Genomic DNA, 11,611 nt, shown 5'->3' with positions numbered 1-11,611 from the left:
ACTCTGTAGATAGTAGTTTAGTTAATAAACTCCTTTAATTACACCCAGTTGTTGTCCTGTTGTATTCTTTTGATGTAGAGACTGGAGATCCATTGAATCGAGAAGTCATGGCTTCCGATATGAGATTGATAAATTTGGCAATGAAGTAATTCATTGTTGTCCTCCCAGAGGACTGGTGCCCCATTTCAACAAGAGTAAATTCTAAAATATGGCGTTAACGCTACATTGGCTTGACACCACTACATGTACTGTACATGTTAACCCTCCTGTTGTCCTCGGGTCAAAATGACCCGCCACTGTGTTAAAAACCAAAAAAAAATCCCCTAAACGATATTTTTTTAACTTGAAATTTTATGACCAACAGTGGAAAAAGTGAAATGTTTCTTTTATTCACATTTCCATGTAAGCTGTACAAAAAAAGGTACAAAGATGGTCTTCGGGTCAAAATGACCCGTGAGGCAAAAAGAGTTGAAATCATGGTCACAGAGTTATTTACACACCACATAATGTTACAATGTTTTAGTTGTGTCTCAGATCAATCAGTAGCAGAAGTTAACAAGACAAATCAGGTGGTCTTCTAGCAGACTGCTGTGCCTATGATCAGTCTCAGATTAATTACTAGTAAACGTGAACAAGACAGTAGCAGATGTAAACAACACAAAGGTGTTGTCACAGACTGCAGAGCTCTTTTTCTGTGGATTTCCAGAGGTTATAAAGGTGCTGCAGATGACAGGACCCCGAATTCTGTCTGTGCTGAAGCCATGAGTGTGCGTTATAACGTTGAAGAGGCTCTAGAGCTGATTTTTTCAGATGTCCAGCAAGACAACTCTGATTCAGAAGAGGAAGTGGAGGATGTATCAGAAGAAGAAGATGGGGAGGAATACAACCCAGAGCATGATGAATCATCTTCAGAAGAAGAAGAAAACCCTGAAGCTGAAAGAGAGACTTTCCTTTCAAAAAATGGCAAAATAACATGGTCCTCAGCAGCATATGACCAACACGGCAGGCATGCAGAACAAAACGTCATAAAGATGACCCCAGGACCCACAAGGTATGCCGTTTCTCATGCCCATGACATTGTCTCTACATTCTACCTGTTTATCACACCAGCAATAGAAAAAATAATCCTGGAGATGACAAATCTGGAGGGTTTTCTCAAATATGGAGACAGCTGGAAAAAGATGGATGAGACTGACCTGCAGGCCTACTTAGGGCTGCTAATCTTAGCCGGTGTATACAGGTCCCGAGGTGAGGCTGCAGCTAGTCTATGGGATGCAGAGAGTGGAAGGCCAATTTTCCGAGCCACAATGCCACTCAAACTCTTTCACACCTACTCAAGACTGCTACGATTTGATGACCGTGAGTCAAGACCAGCAAGACGTGTGACAGACAAACTTGCAGCCATAAGAGAGGTCTGGGACAAGTGGGTGGAGCGGCTGCCCTACCTCTACAATCCAGGGCCTGACGTAACAGTGGATGAGCAACTCGTTCCATTTAGAGTGAATCTATTTTCATATTTGTAATAAAAGTGATTTTCACTATTGATTTGTTTGACTGTTTTCTGTGACACTGATACTAATCACTGATGCTAATGTCTGTCTTATGTTATTTTTCATATTTTTGTATTGTAGATTGTCTTAAATTGTTCACTGGAGAAAGAAAAGAAGGAAACTGAGTCATTGGGATGAATAAAAATGCATAACTCAAAACTCCCTTTTGCACATTTTTTTTCTTTTCTTAAGCTATAGAAATACAAGTGAAGAGGGAAAACTCAGGTATTCACACATTTTGTGGTGAATGACAAGTTGTTTTCTTCAAGCAAGAGGAAATTTGGTGTTTAAATTCAATTAAGCTGCTTATATTGGGGGGTTAGTGAAGACGGGTCATTTTGACCCGGAGGACACGGGGTGTATACAGAAAATGAGGACAACAGGAGGGTTAAGGTACATGTTTTGTACCTTTTTCGGTATGTTTACCCTTTAAATTGTGATGTAGACAAAGGTAAAAATCTAGTACTATACTCTTCATGAAGGGATACAATCTGTTGTGCAGTAGTCAATGGAGTCATAGAGCTCAGCTGACTCATGTTGCCACCCTCACATATCTATTGTACAAGCCCCTGTGGGTCTATTTCTTCTCTTCTCATGCACAGGTCACAAGTTCATGTTTTGTAAGGGTCATACAGAGAAAACCACCCCCCGGAGGTTGTGCTGTATTTCAAACCACGGTCTCAGGAGAAGGGCATCAGACATACAATACGACCCTGACCTGCTCTGAAACTGAGCTCAAAGTTAAGGTCAACAAAGGATGCTTTACTTATTGTTGCTGTGCGATGAAAATCTCCAAAATGTCAAGTTTTCAGCAGCTCAAGAAAATCAGCCTTGACCTTATGTTGAGCTTAAAGACAATGCATTCTGTGTTCTTAACAAGCTTCACCAACTCAAAATGTATGAAGATTATCTCAGCCCACAGATAAACATGTAATCAGGGGTGATAGTAAAAAAAATCCTGAGCCTGAACTTTTTTCCCTGGGAGGTAAGCGGGCCCCTAAGCTAAGATATATGCCCCGATCAACGCAATTGTCAAGCAGGATCCAGGGGTGTGCCCCCCCCCCCCTTTTGATAAATAGTCCATTGAATTAAATATTCTGATGACTTTTGTGGATAAAAATGTACATTATTCAGACATGAGATGAACAAACCCAATACAATCTCCTTCTGTTTGGGCGACTTCTCTATATCATAATAAATATCAGAGCAAAAACCTTCCACTTCTGAGCCAAATGGTCTCATGAGAGTCTTAGCAGTATTGGACACCATGTGAACAGTGTCTCCTGATATATCCAGGAGATTAGGGTTCTCCTTCCTTGCTAACGTTTCAAGACCAGATTTTTTTTCCCCTCATCACAGCACAATTGTCCAGAAGAATGCTAGTGACTTGTCTCCGCTCCAGCCCATATGATTGCAGAACATCTTTTAGTTGCAGCATCAGTGCTGAGGCAGTTGCAACATTGACGTTTTTGCTGGCAAGGTGCTGTGTTTTCACACTGCCTAAATTCTCGTCATAAAATCGGACAAGTACATTTAGAATTTTATCCATGCTTTTGTCCGTGGCCTCATCAATGTTGAGTGAAAACATGTTATTCTTAAGCTTGTCAGACAGATTTCTTTTAAATTCTGGTGAGATGCCGTGTGTAATAAGATAGCTTGCATGCTGCCTCGAGACAGACAGATGCGTAAGGGCGAGTTTATCCTCCGCTAATTTCTGACACAAAGTGATGAGTGGATGAGCGATTGTAAACGATAGATCATACTCGGCAATGAAGGAGCACAAGCGAATTTTTAAATCAGCCACGCGATTGGTCATTGAGGGTCGGATATCTGCTGTGGCTGTTGCCCCCGGCAAACGTGAGGTATGTTGAATTGCTCGTAAAGCTGCTTGATGACTAGCGTCGAACTCGTGCCGTGGCAACACTTTTTTCCCGCTAGTTCCATATAATATTTTCCTAGCACACAAAGTGCAGAAACATGCTCCTAGTTGCCAGAGTTTTTGACACCAGCTTCCAAAGGGCTTTCCGTCTCTACCCACCTCCTCTATCCAAGACCAACGCCATTTATTCTTTATACCTTTATCAACAACTTTGGTGTCCTCCCCTGGCTTCATAAAGTTGCACTCCATGACTTCGGCTATGTTTCGCACTGCCAGTGTGGGAAACACATTTGTAGTGTATGGGAAACACAAAACACTTGGGGTGACTGCTGAATCAATCTGATTGGCCAAAACCCAAGACCACCCCCTACCCTATTACCAATTGGCTTAAGTAGGCTATGCCTACTGGTGTGGTTTAGAGTGAAAGCGCCTCTCGGATCTTGGGAATTGTCAGATCACGCAAACCTGATTTTTTTTTCGCAAACACCTCGGTACGCCGGAAATCCGGCGTGGCGCCGGAACGCTATCAGCCCTGTGTAATACTTCAAGCAGAGTGAAAACATTAATAATTTTTTTTTTTTTTTTAATATATTGCTCTGAATCTGTTAAATTGGTAGGCATGGGGTTCTAATAAGAGAAACTATATAAAGGAAAGTAGAGTGTGGTGTCGTTTTTTACCCATTCCATAACCAAGAACACAAGATTCTAACAGTCTAACTGCTCTAACAGAAATTGCAAATCAGCATGTCCAGCTCACTAGTTAACAACTTATAACATTAACTAACCCAGCATTACTTCCCTAGACCAAGGCATTTCATGCAACTTTTTTTTTTTTTTTTTTACAGATTACGACAAAAAAACCCCAAACAAACAAACAAACAAACAAACAAACAAACAAACAAACAAAAAAAGCTACAACATGGGGACCTATTCCAGATTCTCGTACCCATGGACAATGTTGTTGACTCAGAGTCTGGATCAGCATGAAACTCTCCTGCTTCAATCATCAGTACATAAGATTGACGACTGCAGTACAAAACAAAAACTACAAGCTTGAACTTCATTGAGTTTGGAGCTCAGAGTGAGCTGTTCCCCCGTCGCCATCTTGTTAGTACCTGACTCCGCTGAACTGACTAATCCAAAAATGGGAAAAGATGAGGGACATGTGTGGAGCAGAGAGTTTGGTGCTTGCCAGCTTGTGGCAAGCATACGCTCACCCACCTGTCACTCAAAGCGGTATTCCCTCAATTAGGCAGAAATTTAAGCCTTAATAAAATGTAAATGGGTGAGATATATAAAAATCCACCTCCTGCACAGTTGTCATTAAGGGGGAGATTAGTTGTAGAGACCAAAACCGTTTTTTGCTAGCAAGAGTGTTCATAATGTAATAACCTGATCTCAATCAGTTATTTTGTATTTTTGTCCCTCATTTAAAATATGTGAATTGTTGACAGGTGCAATTTCTATTCAGTTGGGTCAAGTTACATCTAAAAGATTTGTCAAGCATTATCCATATATTACACTGTTTAAGTAGTGATTTAAAAACATACAGTTAAAATGTATAAGTTACTTTTAAAAATGGTTCAGTTCATTACCAAAAGAAAAGCATAACAGTAATTTTCATTAATTTTGGAGAATTAATGACCTGGATGTTTTGTCTTCCGGTTGACCTCTGTGTGTTCACGTGGGGAATACGAGAAAAAAAAACAGAGAAAAACGGACAATGGACTGCCAGGCCTGACGAGGAGGATTTTCGCGGAGGTGGTAGGAGCTGTTTCATCTCTTCTAATGGAGGTAAACAGTACTGCGTCCTGTTTTTCATGAGCTCCAACGTAAAGCGCGCCAACGAACTAATGCAAGCTTGCTAAAAGACCAGATAATAAACACAGAGTGCACTCAGGTTGTTTAAACTAGCAAACTGAGAAAATAAAATGTGGAAGATTTATTGTTTCATTTAATACAAAACTGAGAGACTGAGAAACCGTGTTGTGCTATCATTTGTCAATTCATACATTGAGTATCTGAGTAAGATAATTCATACATTTTGCAGTAATTTTATTTGGTTGTCAAAGCCAGGGTTATTCCCTCAGCCTCTAATTGGGTATTATAAAAGAGTGAGAATCATTGTTTACCCTAGACATGTTAACTATACAATGAGATGTCCCGTTCGCCACTTAATTGATTATTGGAGATAAAAGGAGGTGAATGCTATAATAAGTGTCTCTGAAAGCGTTCCTCATATCACGAGCCGGTGGCGAAAGGGTTACAATAACATAACAAACAAACAAAAAAAAAACGTACATTTATTTTGTCGGTGTGGTGAAATTGATTGAGAAATGGATGCCCCCTTCCCAGTTTTAAATTCTCTCCTAGCTAATGTTAGCTAGCTATAGTTCAACTGATAAAGTCATTGTAAACCGTGTGTGCTGTATGAGAATGGAAAGCTTGACTGGTGTAGCAAAAGCAGCTAATGGCCACTTCGTCTAGTGAAGAAAAAAAGAGACAAAATGCAGAATCAGAAACATGATTAAATGATTATTAGTTCAATATTCATATTTTAATTTGCTATTGACTACTTACATTTGATTTTGTGTTTCTCCTACAACAGTCATGGTAGAAAAGCCACTGAAACAACCTCTTCAGTGGCTACACCTCTCCATACAAAACCAGAGTTATAGTTATGAGACAGGTATTCAGGCTAACATCAAGTCAATGCTCTGTCATTGGTGGACACTGTGGCGATTCTTTCAGATAGAATCTCTGTGTACTGGGCTGCAGTTCCAGATGACTTGTCATCCATGGCTTTACCCTCCGCTGTCCTCTGACTCTCATTAGTGAAGCAACACATTATCCACGCCGACTTCCAAATAGACAGGAGGAAGGAGGAGATGGAGAGCAAGAAGTAATGATCCGCAGTGTCCAGGTGAAATGAGCTCCATTAATCACACCATTGATTGGTCAGCTGGAGAAGTCCCTGCAGAAGCAGTTACGAATTGTGGAAACTGCACTGATCTATGGTTAACTATAAATTATATGTTCTGACCGTGGAGGAATAGTCTTTGTAGAAACAACTCTTTCCTCGATCTGTTTGTGTTTTTTGGTCTTGATTACCTTTTCCTTGTAGATGAAGAAGAACTTGGCTTGGAAACTTCCTCCATCCTGTGCTCATTCAAAGATGTAAGACTCAACAGCAATTTGCACCAAAACTTTTAAATCTCACTCGCTCCACATCACCACCTTAGTTCCTTCTCTTTCCTCCCCCAATGTATTTTCTGCAGCACCAGATATATTATCATGAACGTTTTCATTTTTTAGTGGCCTGAGTCGGGGGGGGGGGGGGGGTCGAGAAAGGTTTTCTCTGATTGATATCTCAGAGAGATATATGAGATTTTAAAAAGAAAGGCCAGGGAGGCCATTACTATGCATCACCCATCAAAGTATTAAGCATACCTATGAACATGAAAGAAGATGTTGTGATTTTCTGTGAGGGAGTAAAGGAATACAGTCAAAAGATCTGTGATCGCAATAGTGCAGTACAGGAGGAACTGTTGTACCTGCATGTTCCATCACTGCCAACAACAAGCTGGAGCACAGTGTTGTCAGTGAGGAATAACTTGCTCTGAGTGAATACCTTTATCTAAGAATTAAGGAACTGAATTTGGATTTCAAAAGGTTTTCATCTCTGATTCAAAGCAGACAGCCCAACACTTGGAGGAAGTGTATTAGCATTTTACCCACCCAGCTGATGTGGCACCACTGAACATGAAGCCATGAAACAAGTGCACCCGCAGTTTGTCTATCGTGGTTCTCATTGACAATTAGAAACTGGAGAGCAAGAAATAGATTTTCCTCACTGCGTTTGTCTTTGAAGCAGCTTCTCTGGAAATTAGATGTCTAAACTTATCATTCAAGTTTGGTTGAACCAAAGAGAGGGATTTTCTTTGGGCTTTGCATCAAACAACAGCCCCCCTCCTACTTCACTAGTGATGACTGATAAGATAACTGTATATTTTTTGGTCAGTGTGATACAGTTCTCTGCATTGATTTGATAAATTTCTGTTCTAAAACACATTTACTTCATTGTTATTATTCCTGGCCCCTTTTTACACAATGATCACATGTTTTGAAAAATATTTAAGACAGAGGAAAAATTGAGAAAGAAAAGCAGCTGTGATGTGTGGGGGTGTGTGAATGTGAGGAAGGAAAATCTCTAAAAGTTATCCATCTTTGTTACAAATTATGTTGGACAATGTAAGGTTAAAATCAGATTTATTCTCACAAACATAAAAATGTCCAGGTTGGATTTGTCATATAAAGACACTGCCTGAAATATTTTGGTGATTTCATTTTTAGTTTTGTTTCTTTTTTTTATCAAATGAAATTAATTAATTGAGCTCACAGGTGGTGAGGAGGCTGCAAGTATAATGCAAGTACTACTTCTCATTATCATATTCACAGATATTCCAGTGTACTCTGTCCTTGCTACTTGAAAAGCACATTAAGGGTACATTATTTCTGCAAATAGGAAGCATGGGAGTGTGAACAAGCTTACGTCCCCAAAAATAAACCTTTTGTGCTACTAATTCAGAAGGCGTATTCAGCTTGATGCAATCAGTCCTGGCAAGTGAATGGCTCTGTTCAATTAAGCTCATGCTACTTCTGTAGTGATTGTCACTGAAGCGTCAGCAGAAGCGTAAGCATCAGCCCTCGTTTGTAAAGACCAGCAAATCTACCTGTGCAAGTCCACTGAGCAAGGCCACCTACAAGGTAAACAGCCCTATTTACGTTGAGCAAATAACTCTGTCAATATTTAGCACTGTAGCTGGTACCTCCAACCAGTTCCTGTTGTGTCCAGTATACAAAGAAAGTATCAGTATGATAAAAGACAAGAAAGAAAAATGAAAGAAAGAAATCTGGCCAACCTCCTGCCATTGCAACAGTCCTGACTCACATGTGCCTCCTTCTCTGTTGGACTGTGGCATTGCTCATCTGCAGTTAACATAGCAGGTTTTGTTGCTGCCTATGCTAACCAGTTATCCCTCGAGCCTCAGTTCTCACAGAGACCTGGATGAAACCTGAAAATACTACTACCCCGGCATCTTGCATTTCTGAACATGGCTGTCCACAACTCATCCTTGGCCATATGAACATCCACTTAGATAATTCCATCTCTGCAGACTTCTTGTCCCTGATATACTCAGTTGACCGTAAACAGATCTGCAGCTCACAAAGGTTCACAAAGCAAAGAAGTCGATCTCATTCTCACCCAAAATTGTGCCACAGACTGCCTTACAGTCACAGCTCTGTGCCTCTCTAACCACTGTTTTCTTCTGTCCCCTCTCCACCAAACCTGTCCACCCTAACCTGCCTCACCCATGGTTAATGGACACCAATGGTCAAATGGGTAAAACTGTCAAATGGGCTATCAGTCACTCCTATCTTCCTATCTTCTTCTCATCCAGTATCCAGTAAACTTTACTCAATATTCCATCACCCCCAGTAGACACAAACCTCTCAGCCAATATCTTTGCCTCATTCTTCGCTTCAAAACATGGTGGCCATCAGTTGACAATTCTCTGACCCTCTCAGAGACAACCAGTCTCCCCCAGTTGAGTTCACATCACTCTCCACATTACTCTCATGCCCTTCTCTGCTTCTTCCAGTCAATAGCCCATCCCTTCCCCACAGGGGTTCCCCAAGGATCGTCACCGACACCCCTTCTCTTTGCAATGTATACCACTAAAGGGGTCCAGTTATCCTCTCGCATGGCTACTCATATCATTGAAAAGCAGCTGACACCCAAATACACCTGTCATTCCCACCAGACGAACTCATGGTCTCTGCATGGATCTTGGCTTGTCTCTCTGACATATCAACATGGATGAAGGAAGGCCGTCTTCAACTAAACATCTGTAAGACTGACCTCTTAGTTTCTTAGTCTCTCTCAAAGTTTCTCTCTCTCCATCACAATCAATCTCAATCAATATCAAAGCATCTGGGTGTCATGATTGATGACCAGCTATCCTTCTCAGACCATGTTGCAGCTGCATCCCAGTCGCACTGCTTTGCACTACAAAACATAAGAAAATCAGGCCTTACCTGGTCCAGACCAAAGTTATCTATCTCCTCCACTTCTGCATTGCCCTTCTAGCGAGCTTCCCCCTCACACACAGTGATACCCTTGCAGTCCAGAATGTGACAGCCCCTCAGTTCTTCGATCAGTCATAGAGGCTGAATGTCACTCCATTGCTAAATGACCACCATCTGTTACCCATGACCACCTGCATCAAATACAAGTCACTATTCCTTGCTTTCAGAGTGACTTCTGGGTCAGGACCCATACTTATGCTCCTTCTTGGCCACTGCATTCCTCCAAGAAATTGTTGTCTGGCAGACTGTTCTCATTTGTGGTTCCCTGGTGGAACAAGCTATCAAATGCTATCAGAGCAGGGACATCACTCTCTATCTTCAAGAATCTCTTGAAGACTCATCTCTTCCAAGAGAGCCTCCTGTCCTAACACCTCTAACACCCTCACATACATAACTAGCACTTAGTATAAACTTTTTTACCTGATCTCCTTGCGCCTATTGAGTAGATGTAGTGCTAAATACTTACACCAAGGTCTCCTACTGCACTGAAGCTTTAATTTTGTCTATGACTTGTAAGTCGCTTCGGACAAAAGTGTCTGCTAAATAAGTAAATGTAAATGTAGGTGAGTGTGTGGGTGTGTGTTGAAATACAAACCAATGAATGCAGAGTTACTTAATTTGCAAATAGGAAAAATTGATATTGATTGGTTTGCTGGTCGTGTCTGTATCATGATGATGATGATGTGTGTGTCTGTGTGTGATTGATGGAAGAATCTGAATCATAGATCTATATAAACTACAGGTGTTTCCAACAGAAAGCAACCTCTGCTGAGAACTTAAAATTCAAAACCTGGATTGTGCATATGTGGAGAGCTGAGGCTGTGTCACCTATAGTCACAAGGCTAGATTTAGGAACCATTAGTAGGGCCCAGAGGACATCAAGCAGCGATCAGGTTCATAGGAAGTGAGCAGATGTATCCAAGAAACTCAACTCTCATTCAAGCGGTTTCTTCAGTTCTGAGTAACTGGTGAGGAGACCCAGGTTGGGTTTTTACCATGACCTCGATGACTGAGTATCTTGACAGACATCTTGATGAACATTTTAGGACGAACACCCTCAGAGTGTTGCGGCAGGATGAAAGGATAGCCAGGAAAATTGCAGACTACAAACTTGGATGACTGAGAATCTTCACTGACATCACAGATATACTGTCGGCAGGAGCCCAACCATCCAAACACACAGTAAAAACAAGCAGCACAATCAATTATAAACTGTCAGATAACCAGTGGAAGGCAAATACAGTTGCATATTGTAGCCTTGGAAAGCAGTATTATGTCTATGCAGGTTGTATATAGTAAATAAAAGGGGACCCAGAATAGACCCTTGTGGGATCTGACAAAAAAGAGGAGCAAGAGAGGAGGAGGCAAGGAATGAGTCAACCCAGAGCCAGATTACTGATGACAACACAGTTTTTCTCATGGCTGATTAAGACACTGTTGTTCACTTTGTCAAGGGGATTAAAATGGAGTACAGTCTGCACCAGCTGCAAGTAATAAGTCATTGGTGACCTTGACCAGAGCAGCCTCAGTACTGTGCAGAGAATGAAAACCAGATTGACGTTTTCTTTAAAAATGTTTTTTTCCTGAATAGAGAAGGCAGCAGAGGTGGGTCTATAGTGACCTTTAACAGAGAGGGCTTCTTTAAGGGGGCGTGAACAGAGGCACATTTGAAGAGGGAAATGCCAATAGACAGAGAACAGGCAATGAACACTAAAATATCTGGAACAAATGTCTTAATTTCTGCTATTAAAAACCAAGTGGGAATGAAGTCAAGATGACACATTAGTCAGCAACTGAAAATGTTAGAGTGATTATATGTTTCAGACAGGGTCAGTAAGTGCTGTGGAAGTTGTTGGTTTTTGTCTTTGTCATTCATTGGTCCCTTCAGTACATTAGATGCAACTCCAGTTAGTAAACAGGAAACCATAGGGGGCTTTGGCAAAATTTCTGCATTTTGACCATTACAGAAGTGGATACATGAGTGTGAGAACAAAGTATAAAAATAAGTTAATTTTTTCACAGCTGCCTTTGA

The sequence above is a fragment of the Seriola aureovittata genome, chromosome 20, assembly GCF_021018895.1.
Source record: "Seriola aureovittata isolate HTS-2021-v1 ecotype China chromosome 20, ASM2101889v1, whole genome shotgun sequence".
Taxonomy (NCBI): domain Eukaryota; kingdom Metazoa; phylum Chordata; class Actinopteri; order Carangiformes; family Carangidae; genus Seriola; species Seriola aureovittata.
The sequence above is the reverse complement of the archived record's forward strand: the minus strand, read 5'-3'. Positions refer to the sequence as shown.